Here is a 16,333-nt window from a genome sequence, read left to right as displayed (position 1 = left end):
GCACCCCGTCGTTAACGTCAGTCACTTTGAATGCCAAGAAAGACAAAGATTCCCTGTTGTGTAGCAGTTACAGACCCATTTCACTCTGGAATGCGGTTTATAAAATTTTAACTAAAATTTTGTCTTTGCGTTTACAAGTGTTGCCCCAAATCATTTCGACTGACCAAACAGGTTTTATAACTGGAAGATATTCTTTCTATAACACAAGGAAGCTCCTCAGTATTCTCAGTCTGCTTAGTTCAAAAGTGCCAGAAGTGATCCTGGCTCTTGATGTGGAAAAGGCAAATGGGGATTCCTCGTTTGTGTTAATGCAAAGCTTTGGTTTTGATGATGGTTTATTGCCTGGATCAGATTACAGTATGTATCTACACAGGCGTTTGTGGTAACTATAGAGTGGTTTCACCTCCATGTTTGCTTCAGTGGGGCACTAAGCAGGGCTCCCCTTTCCATGCCATTGAGCCCTTGCTATTATGCTTGGTGAGGATGTAGGCATCAATCGGATAGGCAGGGAGTATAAATATGCAGACAATCTACTTCTTCTTATTTCTAATCCAGAGACTTCTGTTGCTATTATTTTGAATATTCTAAACCAGTTCAGTAAAATTTCAGAATATAAGCTTAACTTTCATAAGAGTGAGCTGTCCTGTTCCCTGTAAATTCTTTGGCGAATAAACTTGCGCATTCACTTTTATCTTTTACAAACCCGATTCCAAAAAAGTTGGGACACTGTACAAATTGTGAGTTAAAAAAAATTGAATAATTTACAAATCTCATAAACTTATATTTTATTCACAATAGAATATAGATAACATATCAAATGTTGAAAGTGAGACATTTTGAAAAAAAGTCATGCCAAAAATTGGCTCACTTTGGATTTCATGAGAGCTACACATTCCAAAAAAGTTGGGACAGGTAGTAATAAGAGGCCGGAAAAGTTAAATGTACATAAAAGGAACAGCTGGAGGACCAATTTGCAACTTGTTAGGTCAATTGGCAACATGATTGGGTATAAAAAGAGCCTCTCAGAGTGGCAGTGTCTCTCAGAAGTCAAGATGGGCAGAGGATCAACAATTCCCCCAATACTGCGACGAAAAATAGTGGAGCAATATCAGAAAGGAGTTTCTCAGAGAAAAATTGCAAATAGTTTGAAGTTATCATCATCTGCAGTGCATAATATCATCCAAAGATTCAGAGAATCTGGAACAATCTCTGTGCATAAGGGTCAAGGCCAGAAAACCCTACTGGATGCCCGTGATCTTCGGGCCCTTAGACGGCACTGCATCACATACAGGAATGCTACTGTAATGAAAATCACAACATGGGCTCAGGAATACTTCCAGAAAACATTGAAGGTGAACACAATCCACCGTGCCATTCGCCGTTGCCGGCTAAAACTCTATAGGTCAAAAAAGAAGCCATATCTAAACATGATCCAGAAGCGCAGGCGTTTTCTCTGGGCCAAGGCTCATTTAAAATGGACTGTGGCAAAGTGAAAAACTGTTCTGTGGTCAGACGAATCAAAATTTGAAGTTCTTTATGGAAAACTGTGACACCATGTCATCCGGACTAAAGAGGACAAGGACAACTCAAGTTGTTATCAGCGCTCAGTTAAGAAGCCTGCATCTCTGATGGTATGGGGTTGCATGAGTGCGTGTGGCATGGGCAGCTTACACATCTGGAAAGGCACCATCAATGCTGAAAGGTATATCCAAGTTCTAGAACAACATATGCTCCCATCCAGACGTCGTCTCTTTCAGGGAAGACCTTGCATTTTCCAACATGACAATGCCAGACCACATACTGCATCAATTACAACATCATGGCTGCGTAGAAGAAGGATCCGGGTACTGAAATGGCCAGCCTGCAGTCCAGATCAAATTTGAAACTTCCACATCATTGCATTCTGTTTTTATTCACAATTTATACAGTGTCCCAACTTTTTTGGAATCAGGTTTGTAGATGGGCCACTGATGCAGGGGCGTGTCTAGAGCATTTTAAATGGGGTGGCCAGTCTGGGGCACTGGCTGAAAAGAGGTGGCCGGGGGTGGGTGGGTGGTTGGTGGGTGGGGGGGGTTGGGGGGGTTATGGTTTGCGGCACGATGTATGTTAAAATACATTGTGTATACACTCACTAAACAAAGAGTGACAGCTTTTTTAGTGGTAATGAACACTCTTTGCAAGCTTTTTGTAGTCTATGATCCATTTAAAATGTAGAACTTTGTTTTTCAGCCACACACACGTTGCAAAGTTTCGGGAATGACATCTGCATATTTATGTAGGATTCACTCTCGAAGTAGCAGTGATTGACACAATGATGACCAAAGCAATAGACGGGAGAAAATATGTAAAAATGGACATTAAGACTATAACTTTAATTAACTATATTTAATTTTTAGATCTAATACAGATGTAACCTGCTATTTCTGTCAATGCTCCAGCGAAAAATACCACAAACCATACCATAAATAAATCCATGTAAGATTTTATATGGTCACATTATGTAACTATATATATAAATGTTTTTATGTTTTTAAACATTTATATATTACATCATTTTAACACCTAAATGTTTCAGAAGAGTATAGGGTACATGTGATATTTGAATCAGAAATCAAAGGATTGCTTTGTTGTGTTTATATGTATATTAAAAAAAGTTATGTCGATTTCCTGAACCTGTTCTTCACATTGTAGAGACGTCCAAGAAAATCCTTAGCCCGATGTCAAATTTTGAACCTCATATCTACGTCCAAGGGATGTCGTAGTTTGACATCCAGATATGTACCGGATTTGCACGTCGAGAATGTCCAGATATGGTCCAGACCGACCGACGCAATTTAGACTTGATCTGCACGTCGTATAGACGTCTCATGTTTGTTGGGTAGAGCACCCTCGCTAATTTTAGAAGCACCCTCAGTGATTATTTCTGTAAACCTGGTTAATACGCTTTTATTGCAAAACTATATACAAAAACAACAAAATACAAATGCACTTAATAAAAAATTTTAATAAATGCATATTTATAAGTTAAGCACTTAACTAAAATAAGTAGGCTATTAATAAAATAAATAACTAGTGAAGGCTGACTATAATCAGCTTGCTTCCATTTAATGAGATAAGCCTACTCCTCATCTGAATTATCTCCATCATCTGGTCTTCAGTGATGCAAGAACATCTGGTGGGGAGGCACCTGGGGTGGCCAGCCAAATTTCAGGGGGGGGCCGGTGCCACCCCTGGCCACCACGTAGACAGGCCTCTGCGCTGGTGGATTTAAGTATTTGGGCATTTTTGGGCATTTTAAATCTTTAACTGGGATATGTGCTTCTAATTTTTCCCTTTTACTTAAACTGTGATGGGATCGCTGGGCTAACGTCCCTCTTTCCCTGGCTGGACATAAGCCTAATAAAGATGATTGTTCTTCGCAAGTTTTCCACGTGTTTCAACATATTCTAATCTACAGTACATCAAGAAAAAGTTTTTTTTTAATTATTATTATTTAATTTTTTTTAAGGGACAAAAACAGCTCGTATTAGAAAAGAAATTCTGCAGCACCCTAAAAATAAAGCAGTTCTAATTATTATTAAGGAATAATTTAAATTCTGAACTCCTTTGTTGAGCATGGCTCCTCAGCGAGCCTCTCTCTGCACTCTGCTATCTCTCTCAGCTACCATTACCTGCCAACATTGCATCAAATTTAGTAGCATCTCATTCAGTTAAAATATGGACTCAATTTAGAAAGCACACTGGTTTGCATAGGTCGTCTACTCATTCTCTGATTTTCAAAAATCACTTTTCTCACCATCTAATATGGATGAGGAGTTTCAAATTTTGGTTTGATAAGGGCATAAAGACCATAGATGATCTCTATGAAAATGAAATCTTCTCATCCGTTAATAATCTTTCCAACAGATTGGACCCACCTAATTTCCACTAATTGTGTTTTTATCAAGTCAGGCACTTTGTTCAAAAACTATTCCCTTGTTTCCCGTCCGAATCACCCACCCCTGATTCCCATTGGATGACTTCTTTAAGCTTGAACCACACTCAAAACATTGTACTTTTGTCATTCATAATCTGATTCATAATATTAATCCAGACCATCCTCCAAGTCAGATTAGGGGTTAATGGGATATGAATAAAACACTGGGAACATATTCTTGAACTCGTTCATACATCATCATAGCTGAAAGAGGTGTTTACATTAAATTGGAAAAAAATTAGACTGCCACTCAATGGTTTTATAAGGACCTTTGATAAACTGTGGCGCCCCTTTTAGATTGTTTGTTGGATAACTCTTTAGACACTTATATTGAGGATTTTTGTTGTTGTTTGTTTGTTTGTTTTTTTACAATTTAACATGCTATTCTTGTAAATTGTCTAAGATTCCCTTTGGGAGGTACTCCAGAAAGCAGGTTATGTGACATACCCGGGTATGTTTAAGAGTAAGCGAATAACCTCAACTTTCGGTTCCAAAAACGGAGGTAACTTTCAGGGTAAGTTAGTAGTCATAGCAACTCACTCTCTGAACTTAACCTGCTCCGGAGCAGCTTCTGTTCCAGGGTTAGTTCACTTCAGCGAGCCTTCAGTGGGCGTGACAGGTAGCGCACAACATTATATAAAATAACAATATGTAATATAGCTTATTATATATATATATATATATATATATATATATATATATATATATATATATATTATTCTAATATGATTATTTCTTTATTTGGCATATATAAGAGCTATCTGTATAAATTATAAAACACTATGACAAGGTAATGTTTAACTTATATATATTTATTTATTTTATTTATTACATGTTATATTATCTCACACATGGAGCGCCATTTTCTATAATGTCTAAATTCTAAATCAAAATACATATCTGATATGAAATAATATATAATTAGCATAAAACAAACAATATAATTCACATTCTCAAGGATTAAAGATTACATGGAAAAAATAAAAATGATTGCACAGCCATCAGTTAGGTGGCGATATGCACTAAGCATGTAAACAGCTAATGAACAAAAGAAGAAGAAAGAAACAGCTTGGCGCGCTTTTTCTTAGCGCCGTTTCCATAGTCAATCTTCGATTCGTCGCTCTGTTGAGAATGTCTTGAGTCTTAACCAGGAACATACTCTGAGTTGAATGAACTTACTCCCGGACGTGTTCTTGGAACCACATACCTCGAGTAAGCAAGGTTTGGAGTTAATCAACCGAGAGTTCAGGGTTTAGTTCACCGTAAGTTAACCCTGCTTTCTGGAATACACCCCTGATAAGGTATTATTATTATTATTATTATTATTATTATTATTATTATTATTATTATTGTATGTTTATATGTTTTTTTTTTTTTTTTTTTAATTAATATTGCATTGTTTTCTGTGAATTTGATGTTAAGTGCAGAAAATCCAATAAAATAAATTTAAAGAAAAATAAAAAATTAAATACATTTTGGTGTGTGTGTATATATATATATATACACACACACACACACACACACACACACACACACACACTGAAGTTATTCAGTATATATAGAATTATAAAAATCACAGATTACCATCTAAATCTAGAAACAAATGTTCTCATATGATGATAATTCTGGTCTGAGTAATATTAAGAATCCAGCTACAGGTGAAAGCACATTAACAGCAGAAATAGCTTTTTAGCATTTTAATGAGCAAATTGTTGTAGTAATTGAAAACAAGCAACTGAATAATAATATTGCACATTATATGAAGTAGTAAACTAAGCAAGTAATATTGCACATTTATGTGAAAATAGTATTATACTGTGCAGTTTTACTTATTTGTTTTACTACTTCATAATGTATAGTATTACTTATTTTATTATTTTGTTTTGTCTATAAAGATGACTCTCAGAAACGCACAAGAATCCCAGAACACCTGTATTATAATGTACCTGTGCAAATGGCAACAAACTAAAACTAAACTAAACTAAAACCGAAGAGCTGCATGTACTTGAACAGCTGAAATGTCCATTCAGTGCCGCATGGAGACTCAATATGACTCAGATTCATCTACTTCCACCTTGAACTGTGGGAGTCATTGAGTCATTCTGCTTCATATGAGCCCAGCACAGAACAGAGTACTTCTTAGTGGAGAAGAGTTATTTTGGTGTTTTAACTCTCAATGCTAATTCCAACTCTCTATAGATACAGAAAAGCTTCTAGGTCTTGCACTTAAAGAAGTCAACAAAAGCTTTAAAAACACTCTCAAAATCTGATCCTACACTGACTTAAAACACCATCGCCAGGGGGCACTTTGCTGTCCCATTACTTCAGATGCTGCTTCTGCTTCTTCTTCATGTTTGTTTGTTGGTGTGTATTAAAAACAGAAATTTCGGGACGGGGTTGGGGGGTAGGGGGGTTGTTATTATTATTATAATTATACTTATTTTATTATTATTATTATTATTATTATTATTATTATTTTGTGAGAGATATGAGGATATGATTTTATGTTTCCTTTTAGACTGTATCAAAGAAAAAAAAATACAACACTGCAACATTATTTGATGAACAGATTTTGAATTCACTGTATATAAAAAAAAAGGTCACACTTTATTTTAAGGTCCAATTCTCGGTATAAACTAACCATTAACTACGACTTTTGCCTCAATAAACTCCTAATTTGCTGCTTATTAATAGTAAGGTAGTAGTACTAATAAACAAACAATAAAAAAAAAAAAAGCAAAATAGTCAGAATTGGTTCTCATACTAAAGTGTTACCAAAAAAAAAAAAAAAAACTGCTGTTTATGTTTATGCTTTTATTATTATATTATATTATATTATATTATATTTAACTTTTAAATGTATAGTTTATTTAATATATTCTGCTAGAAAATAACACCAAAAATCAAAAATCTTTATTGATTGATTGATTGATTGATTGACAGAAAATTTGCAAAGCTCATATGAAATAAACAGGAGATAAAACTCAGTTTTTAGTTTCACCTTCTGATGATGACGATGAAGGTGAAGGACCTCTTCAATGACCATTTGTCCCAAAACAACAAACATTGCTTCCATTTTTAAGAGTTTCAAGCCTTAATTTGTCCTCATTCATGAAAAGTGCCTCGAGAAAGCTTTCATGTGAAAATGCTCAAGAGTTTAGGCCCCTTGCTGCTTAAAGAGAAGCTACTAACAAGGACGCAGTCACTGAAACGATTACAGTCGTTCTCCAAACACTTAACCTAAAAGCATGCGTCACATGAATTATTCATTGTTCTCAAGCATCTCCACCCCTTACGCACAGTTAGCCATCTTTCATATAAATTTGATGAGCGTCTCGATTTCCAAACAACAGCTTTCTGGTGTAAGTAACAATGGGTGGTGTGCTTTGAGCAAACACATGCCGTCAGGGGAAAGTTAAATGAAACAAGCTGAATGTCTCCCCTGCAGAAATCAGTAAATGTTCAGCGATTGTTTGTCTTGAGAAGCGGGAGCTCTCTTATGTGTAATGGAACCGGGGGGGAACCATTGTTCATGCTAACCTTAACTTAGCAGCGGAATAGGCTTGTTCTTGCGCCGCTCACTGATATCAGGACAAATCGCATTTACCACCAGAGAACAGAGACAAACAGATCAAACACTGAACTGGCTTATGGTTTATCACTGGCTTCTGCTGTATCTTTAACACTGCCTGTGTTTTAAGTGCATTTTTACAGTACAACAGACAAAAGTAGCCCAAAGCCAGAAAGAAAGAAAGAAAGAAAGAAAGAAATGTTAGATATACATTGAAGTTTGCGTTCTGTAAGATTTTTTTTTTTTTTTATGTTTCAGAAAGAAGTCTCTTCTGCTCACCAAGGCTGCATTTATTAGATAAAAAAAAAAATAGTTAAAATGTGTGGAATATATTTACAATTCAAACTGTTTTCTATGTGAATCTCTGTTAAACTGTCATTTTATTTAAGTAGTTGGGTTGTGAACTATTTCTGTCACACTAAAACCTTGTTAACATGCATATTGTTTACATATGTTACCTTTTTTTTTTTAACACTTACAGATTGGCCCCAACTTCACTTCTGTTGTAAATGCCTCACAATATCCCAGATTTTTGCTTTTATATTGATTCTGTGTTTTATGGTTTAAAATAAATGTATAATAAAATGGTATCAAATTAATTTCATTAATAAAATGTTAACAAGTTAATCAATTATATTAGCAATTTATTAATCTTCATCATCGTCACACTCTTGTGAAGGGAGGCACACAAGACGAAGGTAATCTAAATAATATTTAATAGTAATCCAAGATGATGTAGATTCATACAAAACACAGGGTAACACAAGCTATATACAAACACTAATAACCGGCTGCTAACTGAAATGAAAGGGGAACTTAAGTAGGGTGCGATAACAAGGGACAGACAGGGGAGGATGATAACTAATCAAACACAGGTGAACTGAATGAACTAATCAAAGGATGACAGAAACTAAAAGAAAACACAAAATAAATCCATGACTGTGACAGTACTCCCCCCTCCAGCCAGGCGCGACTTCGTGCTGTGACAAAAACAACAAAGGAGGGGGTGCGGGGACTAAGGAGGAGGACAAAGGGGAGGAGTTGGGATGGTAACAGGGGATGGCAAAGGGCAGGCAGGCAAGTGGACGACCAAGGTGGCGATGATGGAGGGAGGAACTATGGCGGATCAGATGGAGGGAGGAGCCAGGATGGAGACAGGGTGGACTTGTAGCAGGAGGAGCCAGGCGGGACCCGTAGCCAACATGACGGCCCACAGTGGAGTATACACAGAGAAGACACATAGAAGAAAAATCTCATAACACCACAGGGGCGAACCAACGTTGCCGAACAAGTTGGAAAAGGAGCCCGAGGTTGAGACAGAGAGCCAACGAGCTGGGGAGGATCCAGTGGGCCAAGGCGGAGCCCCTGGGTCGATGGATCGAGGCAGAGTCCAGGCCTCGGAGGCTGGAGGTGGAGACAAGGGATCCTCCAGCCACGACACCGATGGAGACTGGCAGACCCACGGTGAACCCACATCACCGATGGTGGGCTGAGGGGCTGACAGGGGACAGCAGAGCCAGTGGTGAGGACTGATGAAGAGGTGATAGGAGAGGGAGGGTGGGAGTTTTGAGCAGTCTGGGAGTTCAGGGATGGTGTGTGCTGCCCACACACACACCAGATGGCCACTCCAAAAACACATTTCACAAGATAAAAATAATATTTCTGAATAAATGGGTCAAGCTTTATTGAGAGCCTCCTTGGCAATAGCAGGACAGAAAGACATTTCAGATGATGAAAATAATATTTCTGAATAAATGGGTCAAGCTTTATTGAGATAACTTGTGGGCAATTTAGGTACAGCAAAACAGAAATACAACAGACCCATACAATACATTCCTATAAAAACATAAATACATAAAAATATAAATTAAAGAAAAAGAAAAATGTACCTAAAAAAAATCCATTAGAACCATTTAACAGCCGAATTGCACAGGGGACAAATTAATATTTATATCAGGTACTTTTCATCTTTGGTAGTCTATAATGGGAACCTGAAGGGAGCATATACAAACAATGATCACTGTCCAAGAGCACAGATCGAGCCCAACTAAAAACATTTCTGTTGAACTAAAATGACAAACTTCTTTGTTCTTTAATCTCCCCAGTAAGAGTAAGTATTCGATTTAATGAATTTTTATGTTTCACACTGAGATTTCCAAACCAGCAGCAGATAGAAAAGGACAGCACCGGCTCAACATAGGACTTATAGAACAATTCAATCAATGTCCTATCTACATTGAATGATCTTAATTTTATTAAACAATATAGGCGTTGCTGCCCACTTTTACATAATACCTCTGTATGAAGTGAAAGTCGTGACATTTGCCAAGTATGGTAACCCATACTCGGAATTGGTGCTCTGCATTTAACCCATCCAAGTGCACACACACAGTGGTGAGAAGTGAACACACCATAAACACACACCCGGAGCAGTGGGGCAGATATATCCAGCACCCGGGGAGCAACTGGGGGCTCAGTGCCTTGCTCAAGGGCACTTCAGCCATGGGTATTGAGGGTGGATGAGAGCGCTGTTCATTCACTCCCTCCCACCTACAACTCCTGCAAGCACAGAGACTCGAACCTGCGACCTTCTGGTTACAAGTCCAACTCTCTAACCATTACCAACTCACCTCTAATGAAGGTAGCCTGGGAAGAATGTTTCTGTTCTAAAGTCAATAGTCATATATTTTGTCTTAGATACATTCAGTTTCAAACAAGCATCATCACACCATTTCACAAAGTCATCAACCACTTGTCCATGACACGTTTCATTATTTTCCAGAAGACACACGATAGCTGTGTAAGCAGCAAACTTTAAAATAAACTATTGTTGTGTTTACTTATACAATCATTTGTATATATAATAAAGGAGACAAAACACAGCCTTAAGGAGTTCTTGTAGATGTCATCAAGGGGGGTGAGAAACTACCATTGACTCTCACTCTTTGAGTTGTCAATAAAAAAAAAAAAAACTAAAAAAAAAACCTAAAACTCAACCCACTTAATTAAAATAAAGACCAAAATAAGTAATTAACTTATCTGCTAATATATGAGGTTGTAAAGAATTAAAAGTGGATGAAAAATATACAAACAAAAGCTTAGCATGTGTTTTGCTCTCTTCCAAGTGCTTAAGTACCAAATTTAATAGAGATGCTGGTTGCATCCTCGACACCTCGCTTTGTTCTATAGGTGAACTAAAGGGGGTCTAAACAATTTTCGGTTTTAGGCAACAACTTTTTTTTTTACTAACTTCTCAAAGCATTTCAAAATAAGAGATGTTAGTGCTATTGACCTAAAATCATTTAGTGTTACAACATTTGCAGTTTTTGGCACAGTTTGGGGTTTTGTCATATTACAACCCACAAAAATCTTAATTATAGCTGATTCATCAAAGAATTTACTATTCACCACCACAGCTCATTTTAAATTTCATGGACTCAATTTTAGGGCCAAATTCAGGTGCATCAAAACATAGATTAAACCTATTTTATTCCAAAGCCAATTGACTACTAGAGTCATACCCAGGTAACTGAATTTTCTTAGTCTCACACCCCTTAAATCCAGTTATGAATGTCATCCCCTTCCAAACTGAACCCACATTATTCCTACTCAACTCTTTCTCCAGGTTCATTTTATAATTTAACTTTGCTTTCCTCACTTCCATTTTAATCCCATCCTGCAATTTTGATCTTTTTGCCAAATCACCCTCATAAAATGCTCTACATCTTTCATTCATAAGTACTTTCAAAGATTTTGTGAACCGTGGCTTGTTGTTTGGAAATATTTTAACAGTCTAACAGGGGATGAGCATATCTTCACAGAACGAGATAACTACTAACAACATCCGTGAGTTCATCTATTTCCAAGCAAGAGACATAAAAAAATAAAAAAAACCCATCCCAGTCCGTACATTCCAGGCATCCTTGCAAAGATGCAGTGGACTCCTTGGACCACTCTAATGGGCAGCCTTCTACCAAATGCTCTGCGGAGCGGGGTGACGGTTGGCGGGCGGCTTTCCTCCGTGCCCTCACTCTCCACAGTGACATCCACTGCCACGTGCGTTGTTGCCGGCTCTCAAACCTGGTCAGACAATCCATGAGGCTCTGGCTCCGGGGTGATCCTCAGCTCTGTCGCCCTCTCTGGCGATGGGTCGGTCGGAGAGGGCTTTGCTCTCATCAGCGGTGGGTTCAAATGCTCTGCGGAGCGGGGTGACGGTTGGCTGGGCTCTGGGTCCGGAGTGGGGCTGGTGAGTTGCTCATCAGCATGGCCAACTGTGAACAAGGATACATTGCTCACCAGCACCCACTCCACAAACGTGGCGAAGCTCCCTGCATCGTCCGGGTAGCTAGTTCTGTGGGAAATGTCCAGGAATAGTCTGGTGTGGTCCTCAAGGGAAAGTAAAGTTGGGGTGATCCATAACAAAAAATAAAATATAAGACTTTCAAAAACGAAAAACAAATGGGGGAAAACACGTCACTTAACTCCTTGTTTAGCCGGTTATTATGTCACACTTTTGTGAAGGGAGGCAGACGAAGATGAAGGTAATCCAAATAGTATTTAATAGTAATCCAAGATTATGAAGATTCATACAAAACACAGGGTAACACAACTAATAACCATCCGCTAATTTACCTGAAAGGGGAACTTAAGTAGGGTGAGATAACGAGGGACAGACAAGAGAGGACGATAACTAATCAAACACAGGTGAACTGAATGAACTAATCAAAGGACGACAGACACTAAATGAAAACACAAAAGAAGTCCATAGGTGCTTCTCACTATCCCTCCTCATTTCCTCGCTCCTCCGTCCTCTATCCTGTGACCAGGAAACCAATCGAGCTCAGCCGTTTTGTAGGACATCTCAATTCTCTAATTGCACTGCGAGGAGTGAGGAGGCTTCCAGAGGAGCTATGAGCGAGGATACACAGCTGTATCCTGTGGGGAAGTGTTTTATCGACTAAACGTGACGCAAGTATCAATTCTCCACCCCTGCACAAACCATGGCAGAAAATACAAACACACATAAATGTGAGTATTAAGCATGAAGTTATTGTAAATGTGGGTTATGTTTTGACAGTGCCTTTAATTTTGATATGCGTACAATTTTAATTATGTTTATATACGTCTCTTGATTTTAATAACTTATTGCTTTAATATTTAAATGAATGCCTCTTATACTGGTTTATAGAGAATAGAGAATGACTTTAATGAAGGACAGTTGCAGAATTATATCAAAGCACAAGAAAATGAAAGAAAATTAAACAAACTGTAATACTATACAACAAATAAAAAGCAGTTAATAACTGGGAATAATTCATTGTTAATAATAACTGGTAATATATAAAAATAAATACGGACAAATGTGGTATTTTGTGGAGGTTGAAAGCGGTGTAGAGTCATTAATTGACAATGATTTGAAGTGACGTTAAAGGGAGTGAGGAAATATCATTTCACTTGATTCAACTCCCCCGTCCTCATGTCTTTTCCTTGTGTCCTTCCCTCGCATCTTGAAGGGATGGATCTAAGACGTGAGGAAAGGAAATGAGGATGCATAAATAAGAATTGAGAAGCACCCTATGACTGTGACAATCGTCATCAATATACTATTTTAATAAATTGTGTAATTATTACTTGTATTATTATAAAATATTAAAATTGTATTTTTAGTAGTACTTTAAGATATACAATAGTAATATATCTTTGACCATTTCTTATTATCATTTGAGATGTAAATGGTTGTTTTAGGCTTTTAGGTGTTAATGTACAATTGGATAAAATTATCAAGTGATGACTAGTAACCCATATAGCTATATACTGTATATATATATATTGCTATATGAGGGTTGAAACTAAGTATAGTTTCTACATTGGTCACACAAAATATACTTGTTTATATCATGTTGTTTAATTCATTTTATGTATTTATTTTATTTTATTTCTTTTATTCATATGGTCTGCCTTTAACTTAATTTCTATTGTAAAGAGTTGGGGTTACAATATCCTAGACAATATCCTTTTTGAGAAAAAGAAATATAAGCAAAAGTCAAACTTCATTTTTGTAGTAATCAATATTATGCAAGAAGTGCAGTTAATTCAGATTAACTGAAGCCAGAACAATCCTTTATTATTATTCTGTCAGCTTTGAGTGGGTCACAGTCAGCACCAGTGTCCCATATTTGTCCTCACACATGCTTTAGTCCCACTGCACCCTAATTCTCTATCAAAACAAATCAAATCCCCACTGAACAGAGTGGCAAAGGCTGTATTTGAGCCTCGTACATCAGCAGGCCTCGCCCTCGTGTTAGCAGGCTGTCCTGTGGTGCAGTAACACAAAGGCTACGCTTTCCGCCAGAGCATCTCTCAATCAGGAGAGAGTCCTCTGCTTCATAAACACACCCCGCTGGAGTGATGAAAGCCGGGGACAGCTCATCATCTCCTCTTGCTGAAATCAGAGAAAGTGCACTGGCATAGTGCTCTCTGACACTGCCGCTATTATTTAGCTCCTGCTCCAGGTTTTGTCAGGTGTAGATTTATTTTCTTCTCTGTTTACTCTCTTCCCCCCGCTCCCCTTTTTCCGTATTTCCATTTAGGCAGGATCTCTTTAAAGGTTTGGAGTCCCACTTGTGTGGAAATGATTAAAGGTGCACAGTGGAAATGTGAGAGCGCCGCTGATTGATGATGCAGGCAGGGGCAGCTGAAGCTCTGCCCTGTTAATACCCTATTGATTAATGTCCATCACAGTCTGTCATGCTGAAAAATACTATGCATGCATACATTTTCATCATATCTGTGCATTAGGGGCCGTCGAGATGTCTCAAATTCTTAGATGTCCTAAAAAAGTGAGGGAAACGAACACTGGTGTGGATACAGTGTGACTTTCTTTGATTTATGAATATTAGGAAGAGCTATGATACAAGAAGTCAATGCATTTATTGGGTCAACATGGTGAACATATACTGATATGTACTGTATGTTGTGCAAAGAAATATGACTGTGTGAGGTATCAAACCACACTAAGTGATGTTTTGAATTATGTTTGGCACATCTGACTTTGTTGAAAGATTCAAAAGTCCTGAAACTCAACTCAAGAGAAGGCACTTGTTGTGTTGATTGCTGAGCACAGATGCAGGAGCATGACTGCACATAATAAATCTGAATATAGCCACTTTATTTTACAATTATAAGCTGTTTCTTGAAGTATAGTTGTCATGCATTTTACTTCAATCTTTAAGCTATACTTTTCAGCCCAGATGTTACAGTGGGGGAAGTCATGGCCTAATGGTTAGAGACTCGGACTCGTAACCCAAAGGTTGCGGGTTTGAGTCTCGTACGGGCAGGGATTGTAAGTGGAGGTAGTGAATGTACAGTGCTCTCTCCCACCTTCAATTCCATGACTGAGGTGCCCTTGAGCAAGGCACCGAACCTTCAATTGCTCCCCAGCAAAAATTGGCTGCCCACTGCTCTGGATGTGTGTTCATGGTGTGTCTGCACTTTGGATAAATGCAGAGCACTTGTTCCGAGTATGGGTCACCATACTTGGCCACATCACTTTCACTTTACAGATGTGGATGTGAGAGGTCATCAACAACTTTCATCTCATATTGATGCTTGGTCAGGTCAGGTTAATGCACTAAAAAACATCTAAAAAGCATAATTTTTCAGTGCAAGAAACCCCATTGCTTTCAGTCATTTGTCTTAAGAATAAAAGCTCCAAAAGATGTTTAGCAGTGATGCCATAGAAGAACCATTTTGGGAGCTTCAAGCTTAAATTTTTTCCGAAAACACAGTCAGTATCTGGTGTGACCACCATTTGCCTCACACAGGGCAACACATCTCCTTCACATAGAGTTGATCAGGTTGTTGACTGTGGCCTGTGGAGTGTTGGTCCACTCCTCTTCAATGGCAGTGTGAAGTTGCTGGATATTGGCAGGAACTGGAACACGCTGTCGTATACGCCGATCCAGAGCATCCCAAACATGCTCAATGGGTGACATGTCCGGTGAGTATGCTGGCCATGCAAGAACTGGGATGTTTTCAGCCTCTAGGAATTGTGTACAGATCCTTGCAACATGGGGCCATGTATTATCATGCTGCAACATGAGGTGATGGTCGTGGATGAATTTCACAACAATCGGCCTCAGGATCTCATCACGATATCTCTGTGCATTCAGAATGCCATCTATAAAATGTACCTGTGTTCATTGTCCATAACATACGACTGCCAATACCATAACCCCACCGCCACCATGGGCCACTCGATCCACAACAGTGACATCAGCAAACCGCTCACCCACACGACAATATACACACTGTCTGCCATCTGCCCTGTACAGAGAAAACCAGGATTCATCCGTGAAGAGAACACCTCTCCAAAGTGCCAGACACCATCGAATGTGAGCATTTGCTCACTCAAGTCTGTTATGACGAACTGCAGTCAGGTCGAGACCCTGATGAGGACGATGAGCATGCAGATGAGCTTCCCTGAGACGGTTTCTGACAGTTTGTGCAGAAATTCTTTGGTTATGCAAACCGATTGTTGCAGCAGCTGTCCGGGTGGCTGGTCTCAGATGATCTTGGAGATGAAGATGCTGGATGTGGAGGTCCTGGGCTGGTGTGGTTACACGTGGTCTGTGGTTGTGATGCCGGTTGGATGTACTGCCAGATTCTCTGAAACGCCTTTGGAGACAACTTATGGTAGAGAAATGAACATTCAGTTCACGGGTAACAGCTCTGGTGGACATTCCTGCAGTCAGCATGCCAATTGCACGCTCACTCAAAACTTGCGA

Source organism: Cyprinus carpio, chromosome A24 (assembly GCF_018340385.1).
Source record: "Cyprinus carpio isolate SPL01 chromosome A24, ASM1834038v1, whole genome shotgun sequence".
NCBI classification, from domain to species: Eukaryota; Metazoa; Chordata; class Actinopteri; order Cypriniformes; family Cyprinidae; genus Cyprinus; species Cyprinus carpio.
The sequence above is the reverse complement of the archived record's forward strand: the minus strand, read 5'-3'. Positions refer to the sequence as shown.